This window comes from Cygnus atratus, chromosome 2 (genome assembly GCF_013377495.2).
Source record: "Cygnus atratus isolate AKBS03 ecotype Queensland, Australia chromosome 2, CAtr_DNAZoo_HiC_assembly, whole genome shotgun sequence".
NCBI lineage: Eukaryota > Metazoa > Chordata > Aves > Anseriformes > Anatidae > Cygnus > Cygnus atratus.
This window is the reverse complement of record NC_066363.1, coordinates 33,945,240-33,953,677: the sequence shown is the minus strand read 5'-3', so window position 1 is coordinate 33,953,677 and position 8,438 is coordinate 33,945,240. Positions and strand designations below refer to the sequence as shown.

General features: G+C 38.9%; 1 long non-coding RNA gene across 8 annotated transcripts in view; it reads right to left on the bottom strand.

The window, feature by feature from the left end:
* Positions 1-2,618: 2,618 nt before the first annotated feature.
* LOC118255872 (uncharacterized) overlaps positions 2,619-8,438 on the bottom strand; it is an 11,523-nt gene continuing 5,703 nt past the window's right edge. For all 8 annotated transcript variants that reach the window (XR_007707830.1, XR_007707829.1, XR_004781062.2 and 5 more), the window contains 4 exons: positions 7,814-7,975; positions 5,448-5,508; positions 3,391-3,450; positions 2,619-3,115 (listed from right to left, as the gene is read on the bottom strand). This is a non-coding gene — a long non-coding RNA (uncharacterized LOC118255872). The remainder of the gene's footprint in view (positions 3,116-3,390; positions 3,451-5,447; positions 5,509-7,813; positions 7,976-8,438) is intronic.

Genomic DNA, 8,438 nt, shown 5'->3' with positions numbered 1-8,438 from the left:
GAAAATGTAAGTATTCGTACATCCCACTACCTGCTTTTGTCTTTGTTTAGTTACGGCATGCATTTTTTTTGTCAGGCTGAAGCAAAAATACCATGTTGCCTTTTCCATTTTACTTGGGGATCAAAGTGATATTTTGCAAGGCACGTATCTGCCTTGCAGAAATGAAGACGAGCTCTTCCTGGGAGCTGCTCCTGTGTTCACGGTGGCAGCCTCCACGTAGCTGCTTCTAGACTTACTTGGAAACTGCAGTGACAGACAACAAAGAAATAAGGATGATTTTTTTGGTGCCAGTATCTATGTTTCTGGGTAGGCAGCTGTAATTGCTCTCAGAGTCTTGCTTATAAAAGTCGTATTTGAAGCACTTTGTGCAAGGCACGATTACCATTTGCAATGCCTGTGAAGGAGGGACGTGGAATACCCCCAATGAGCAGGGAAAAACCAAAAGCACCACATGGCAGTATTAACACCACTGAAAGCTTACACAGGAGTCACGGTGTTATGGCTTGAGGTCAAAGGAATTTATTTCTTCCTGTCGTACAATGGACTGCACATTGACAGATAATGTGGAGTCTTTTAGCTGTGTTTATCAAACTTTTTGCTTTCCCTCTGAGTTAATAGACCCTCAGTTGCCCTAAGGTGGGCGAGAACAAGCTGGCTGTGGTATAAACCTTCCTCGGGAAGACGGAGCTGATTTCCCCTAATTAAAGGTATTGTGTAGCTTCAGTGTCAAGACATTGAGTCAATAATTGCAGTTTCTTCTTACTGGCCTGGCCAGGAAAAAGTGCCTTGCTGCTGAGCAGCACTGTTTTTCTTAATGCTTTGTACTTTGCTTGCTGGACCTAATTGTGACCTTGCGATCCAAGAAACACTTGTCGTCTGTACAGGGCTGGCTGGGAGCACGAACTTCTCTTCCACAGAAATGGCAGCATTTTGAAAGGCCTTGTTCCTAACTGGGACTTTCACAAGAAAAAATTACGTCAGAAACACTAGCGTGTTTCTTTCTCATTGTCCCTGTGTATGTTCCATATAAAATATGTAAAAAGAAAGAAAAATTATTGTAATTAACAATGTTGCAATTAAGCCTGCTTAATTCTGAAACAAGCGTGACCTACAAAAAACAAGGAAAAGCATTGAGATTTCCCTGAAAAATGTTGAAATCATGGATTTGCCTGATGAAGGGATTGATTTTGAGAAAGGACATTTTTTGATGGAAAGTGGGTTCCTGAAATGTATTTCAATTAATGTCATTTGTATTACTCACTTCTCACTGCTGAACTGAACATCCTGGATTTTAACATACGGCAGCATGCTGTGTATTCTAGTTCTTGCATTTAAAGTGACTGCAGCAGTGCTAAATGTGTTTGCTAGAGCAGACCCTTAGCAGAACCCAGATGTAGTTCATCTACTAAATGACTGTCCCAGAGGAGGTGCCATTTCTTGTGCCACTTGTCTGTGGTATCTCCTGGCTGATCTTGCCAGCTCCCAAACAAGTTTGCGAGCGTAACTGAATTCTGGTCCTCGTGATCATAGATCTGCCTGCGATGGCTTTTTGTTGTTAGCACTGCTTCACATAAACTTAAAACCAGGACTGTTAGAGGCCCATGAGCTTCCCTCAGATTTATCTCCTGTGGCTTGCGTGGCCAAACACACAGGAGGCAGAGTGGCGCCTTCCCTCTATGGCTGGAGTAAAGCCCCAAACCCTTCCTCTTCCTCTTGGAGATTTGACAGTTTTAAGCTTCATTCGCAAGTGGAGCCTGGGTCAGCCACGCTTTGCATCACACCCTTATGCACACAGGTTCATGGGGCTTTTCAGGATGTTGATGTGGTTGTCAGCTTTTTTTTTTTTTTTTTTTTAATGTCAGCTTGCAAATAGAGTTGTTACACAACTGGATGAGGGCTTGTTTACATTCTGGCAGCTGCCCATGCACCTCCTCCCTCCAACCTCTTGTTACTGCCATGTTGCCTGCTACAGATGCTCCAGTCTTGCAGAACTGAAACTGAGCACATGTGGCATGGCTGGATTGAGTTCCTGGTGCTTGGCTGCTTTCACAGCTTAATTAAACTTCAACAATTTAATTTTGGGGTTCTGTAATTTAATAGTGTTTGAATTAAGACTCTTCATCCTTGAAGATGACTTCTCCCCCCACCCCCAACTTCTTACTGTTTATCAGCTGGCTGATGTGGTTCCTAGCTAACTAGGCTTTTTCCCCCTAGTGCTCACCTTTTGACTTGAGATAAAGTGTGTGCCAAATAGATACCAACACAGAAGCTTTGCAAGCCTTCTAACATCAATTGTAAGAGAACAATATATAGAGTGAAATTCTGTTCTTGATCTCTGTAAATCTTGAGGTACTCCAGAGAAGACAGTTTTGAGATTGCTCTAGATTTAGAATATTTTACTCGGGTAGAGAATCCAGTTTGTGATGGGAATTATAAAGTATTTGAGTGTTGTGCTGGCTTAACACCAATGTGCAGCTAAGCACCACCACACTGCTCTCTCACTCCCCTTCTTCAAAAGGACAGGGGAAGAAAAGACGATGGAAAATAAAAGCTCACAGGTTGAGATAAGGACAGCTTCCAATTACACCAATTACATCACAGGCAAAACAGACTCAGTATAAGGGTGATTAATATAATTTATTTCCTATTGATAACAGACTAGAGCAGTGTGAACTAAAAACAAACTAAAACCACCTTCCTCCCCCCCATCCACCCTACTCTATGTCCTCCCCCCGAAGCAATGCAGGGGAACGAGGAATGGGGGCCGCGGTCAGTCCCTGATGCTTCGTCTTCTCCACTCCGTCACGGTCACTCTCTGCTCCTGCTCCACGTGGGGTCCCTCCCAAGGGATGCTGTCCTTTCCGAACTCTTACCATGGGGTAGCTCCTGGACTCCTTGCAGAGGCCACCCCAGCAGCCCCCATGCTACCAAAACCTTGCCATGTAAACCCAGTGCAGGGCTTAGCCCCGGTCTCTGAAAGCCTTCACCTTTCTCAGGCCTCTGGTTAATATTGCCAGGCATCAATCTCCAAGTAGCCTCAATTCCTACTAGCATCTGCCCTCTTCTCCTTGACTTGCTGTGAGGCAGGCTGTTATGCTGTGATCATGTTACTGGCCTGGCAAAAATTGCAAGCGTAAGACTGTCAATAAGCATCTGGAAAGACCAGCTCATGGCTAGCCCTGGGGACAGCAGAAACCAACTGGCTGGTGAGCTACCAGAAATCTTTCTGCTTTCTGCAGAAGCCCAATCTAAATTTCAAGTAATAAATAAATAATTGTGTCAGAGCAAACACGTTAAGCTCTTTTTGTGATAACTAAGTTCAAACACAGATAGCTCCCAGGTAACATCTAATGTTTAGTCCTCTCAGAGGAAGGCTTTTGCAGTACTTACTTACTAGAAGGACGTCGAGGCTTACTGGCATTTCGGTGACCAGTTCAAGAGTAGAAACTACTAAGAAAAACAAACACAAAAAAGTGGTGTGAACAACATTCAGACTCATTTCTGCACGTGGATATGTTTCTGGCTTGGTGCCAATTGGGGAAGAAAAGAAATTCCTATACATAGAATCCTAGAAGGTATAACAGGAGTTGCAGCAGACTGTTGGATGCTGAAGGATGTCAAGAATGAGCTTTGTGATTAGGAGTTCCAGCTAATTTAAGCAGAGCCTGCTCACAGGTAGTAGACTCCACAAAGTTCTAAACAAGGAATAAATTGGTGATTCTCAGCTACTTGTGACAGTGAGTACAAACATATGCATTTATCAAAAGAGGGAAGGACACTTGAGCACTCATTCAAGGGCAATGGCAACCGGACAGTAATAGGCTTTACTGTCAAGTGATGTGGAAGTATTTTTTCACTGTCGTTACTCCCATATTTGAAAGCTCATTGCCAACGTAGCTGATTTTGATCAAATATGAGTGTATTAGCATTATGCATGGTATACTTAAATTTATCATCTTTTTTGATTTTGGCTTTGTTTATCCAAAACTAAGAGTACTTTGCCAATAAAATACCATTTTATTTTTGTCCATAAGCACTCAATAATGTTCTTTTTTCATACAGAATATATCTATCCATGTTTTTCCATGTAGAGGAATATAGCAAAAACGTTTGCTCAATCTGCCTACAGCAATAGCCACTGCTCTATGACAGTTATTTGGCATTATCTGCAGCTCCCTTTGTAACCAAGATGGGCCTGCTCAGCAGAACAAACACGAGTGTACTTAACAATGACATTTTATGTTTCTGAGTTAGTAATATCTTAACTACTCTTAAATCATGAGTTTTTTGAACGCTTTATATATTACAAATAAAAGGGACAGTTGAGTACAAACAAACAGCATATAAGAAGTTATAGGGAAGCTACATGGAAGTGGAGCTGAAAACCCGTGAAGCTTCCCAGTAGGAAAAACTTGCCATGCCCTCAAAAGCACAAGCGTATTTACCATTAATAACTATTAAGGGTTTTAACTGAAAGATGTAATCAGTCACACAAGTAACAATAACAAGGTAAAATTCTCCTTTAGCTTAGTGTATTGAACAGATAGAGCTGGTGCAGTGGAACTATCCTCTCATTTTTCTCTATCTTCAGGGCATTTTCAACATTAATTTTCCTATATGCCTTATTTCACATAATAGCTTCAACAACACATTTTTTTTTGTACGTGATTTTTATGTTTATAGCTTACAAGCTGTCTGACAAAAAAAACTTTAATTTCGGAGTACAGAATGGGTTTATCTCTGGTTGTAATCTGAAGGAAATTTTACCAAGGAGAGTTTCTGTTTTTCTTATGGAGCAAAAGGTAAACAAAGCCAACTACAAGCTGGGAAGATGGACTTAGATTTATCTGGGGACAGACGGATACTGTCCTTCCCACGAACCCACATCTTTGCTCTCCAACTGCTCACTGTGCTACTTCCTCCATTTTATTGTACTTCTGCACTGAAGATGAAGAGAATGTTAGTGCTGTTGCAAGAGACTGAGAGGTGATATTAAGCAAAAGAGCTAAAGCCTTTGCACACTGAAATACAGTACATCTAAAAGATACTGGAAGGCATTGGTACTACACTGGAATTAAGATTTAATTTTAGACTTAAACTATGGTATATTACATGTATCCTTGCCCAGATTATTGCATTTACCCTGAGAGTATGAAACGTTATTTTTTTTGGAAATTTACAAGTACCAATTTAAAATTAGGGATGCATTAAAGAATAAAGAAATCTGACAGTGGGAAACACATTTCTTAAAGCAACAGTTTTAGTTAATTGAACCATTAGCTTTCTTGCTTTTTCTTGAGCTAGCAGGTACTGGTTTGCTGCAAAATTAGTCTGTAAATAAACACCTTCAACTAGTGGTCATTTTGAGAAGAGAAGTTTTCTTCTCAGATAGCTTGTAAGCCATAAACATAAAAATCATTTACAAATATAAAAGCGTTGATGCTTACCTTGTGCAGAAGAGAAAATTAATTTCTTCCCTTTTGAATTGCATCTTCAGGCCTCTGTGAGCTATGGAAAGTTATGAATATTTGGAGATGTCAACTCTTCATGAGGTACACAAAATACACAGAGAAATTATCAACCTGAAATTCACTGCCTGAATGTACAGTAATAAGTTTTCGGATAATTGCCACATTGTATTTTAAATCACTGCCAGCCATTTCTGACTCCTATTTTAACAAGATTTGTCTGGAAATAAACCAAAAATGAGTAACACCGTAATAGGTTATGCAGTTTTTGAGTTCAAACTCTATGTGCCCACTCATTTACATTCTACCTTATGATTTTGGACGTGGTCCTTTTCACTGGAGTCATAAACCAATGACTAATTCACACCATCAACACGATGGCCACTGCAAACTGGCAATAAGAAAAAAGGAAAACTGCATTGTGCAATGTGCTCATTCATTCTACAAATGGAGTTTTTAATATGCAGCACCAAATGTTCTCTGGTATATCTTACACAAGTCTTAGGCATGGGAGGCTTCATAACAGTATGCCTCCAGTCTTTTCTAGAAACAGAACAATTTATGCTAAGGCTTATGCATAAAAAAATGCAGAGCATTTTAATACTTTAAAAAGCTTTTACAATGGGTAATGACCTCATAAGACAGCATATAAAGAAAGTAGAATACATATATTTAATCAAATAAAAATAGCAACTATATTTAGCTATTCAACTTAGTGCCTTAATGAAGGAGAACACTTAATGATGAGTCACAAATCCCATGAATGTTACTGACCACAGGTACAGTAAATAGGATGGTCTTGGTGAGTTAATAGGAAGCCTAACGTTTTGCTCATAATTTGAAACCCTCATAATTAAAGATGAAAGGAATGGAGGAACAATCGGTTAGCATCTTAACCCTTCACCTGTATGCAAATTGACTTTTTAACCATACATTTCCTAGTACTCAGACTGGAATGGCTTTTAAGGTCTACATAGAAAGGCTTTTCATTCCTTGGAGAGAGTAAAATCTAACTTAAAAAATGACAAATATACAAAAACATGCAGATTACTTGTTTTAATAACATACAATTTTTAGTGCAGATCTTCAGCCATCTGATCTGACCTCTACCCAGCCTCTTGAGGAGAAAGAGCTATACTCTGCCTATCAGGTTACCTGTCCATTTCATTATTGTAAGTTCCTCAGCAATTTGGGCTGCAAGCAGTCATTTCCATGTTTGTAACTGTTAGACATACCATAGTTTATTTATGCCAAAGATATACCTGAGCACTGGACTAGATCTCAGAAATCTGGATTTTGTTCTTGCCTCTGCAGGTCACCTAGACCGATAATTTGCAAAGCTACCTCTCTATTCGTCCATTTTTTCATCTATAAAGTGGGGATAATGATATTCACTCATTTTTAAAAACCGTTTTAAGATATACGTGATTAATTATTAAGCAGCATGGATTCTCCCCTGTGAATAGCACACAGCTGCTAATAAACTGACTCATCTACTTTCATATTATCATCTTTATTTAAACATTCACTATTCTTTCTGCAACACAGCAAAACATTCATTTTGTCAAACAGCAATTGTAAAGAAGCTTTTATCCAGTGGAAGAGTAATTAGAATAGTAGAGAAATTCCATCAGCTTTGAGCTCGAGGGACTATCTGTTATTTGAAGTTCAAGTAATTGAAGTAGCAAGAATAGTTTCCAATTCAAGCCTGCCCTCCCCTGGTGTTAATGAAACACTGCTAACAAATTTTAGATCAATGTTGTCTTACTGTAACAAAGAAGGGGAACTAAACTGAGAGAGGCTGATACAATGTATTAATTGAGACCTTTAGTCAGCTTCTCTTTTTTTCTTTTTTTATAGTAGCTAAATAATTTGTAAATATCTTTTTAAAGGCCCATCTAGGCTCACTGGCTGATTCCTGTCCTTCACATTTTCAAAAGTCCACCAACACATCATTCATACCAGAGTTGTCAGAACTAATATTCACATGGGAAGTAACATTCTGCACATGGTTTTAAAGGGATTATTAGAAAAACTACAGAAAAAATATTTTGCTACGATACAGTTAACAATTCTAAGATACTGAGCTATATGTATCAGTCAAGTACTAGCATCCCAGGAGACCAGTATCAGTCTAGTCTAGTACCCTGTCACTAAGAGCAGTCCTTCCTCCCAATGTCTGAAAAGAAAGAAAAACTTTTAGTACTGTGTTTATTTCAGAGAGAACTTTCCATCACAAATCTCACAGGCAATTAACTCATTGCTTGACTCAGGAGGACTATATTTAAAGCACAAAGGTAATCGGAGAAAAACAAACAAACAAAAACTATCTCAGTTATACTTACAGCGATTCATCTACTGTGGCTTCAACCCGAAGGTGACATTTGTGTCTGGAATACAAAACCTGTACCACTGTGCGTTGGAAGATGAGGCGCCTCTGGTTCATTTATCTTGTCATCTTCACACTTCACTACACTTAACAGCGTTTAATCTCTTGTGGCTGCTACCTAAACCCAAAATGGAGTAGTACAATGCAGTTTCTTTAGATGTACACTTAATGTACACTTGAAAAAAAGAATGAAAGTATTATAGAAATGTAATTTTATTTGGGCCTTTCAAATGCTTGAAAATCAGGGTCAGATTGTGTCAGGTATGTCTAACAGACTTTATAATGCAGAACATAAGGAACTCTCAAGAGTTCCTTGAATGTCCTCTGCATATGATAAAATTCTTGCTGAAATGTCTGTCATTCAAAATAAAAACTTTAGGAGTTCATATAACATTTTATAGGAAACAGTGAAAGGCGACAGTGAAAGACAAACTTACAGATACATGACTTAGGCTGTCAATACAGACAGAAGATACTGGACAATAGTTTTAAATCAGTAAAATCTAAAAACATCCGTCTGGGTTAAATATGGCATATAATCATGCTAAAATAGACTTTTTTTTTAAAGTATTAAAGTCAAA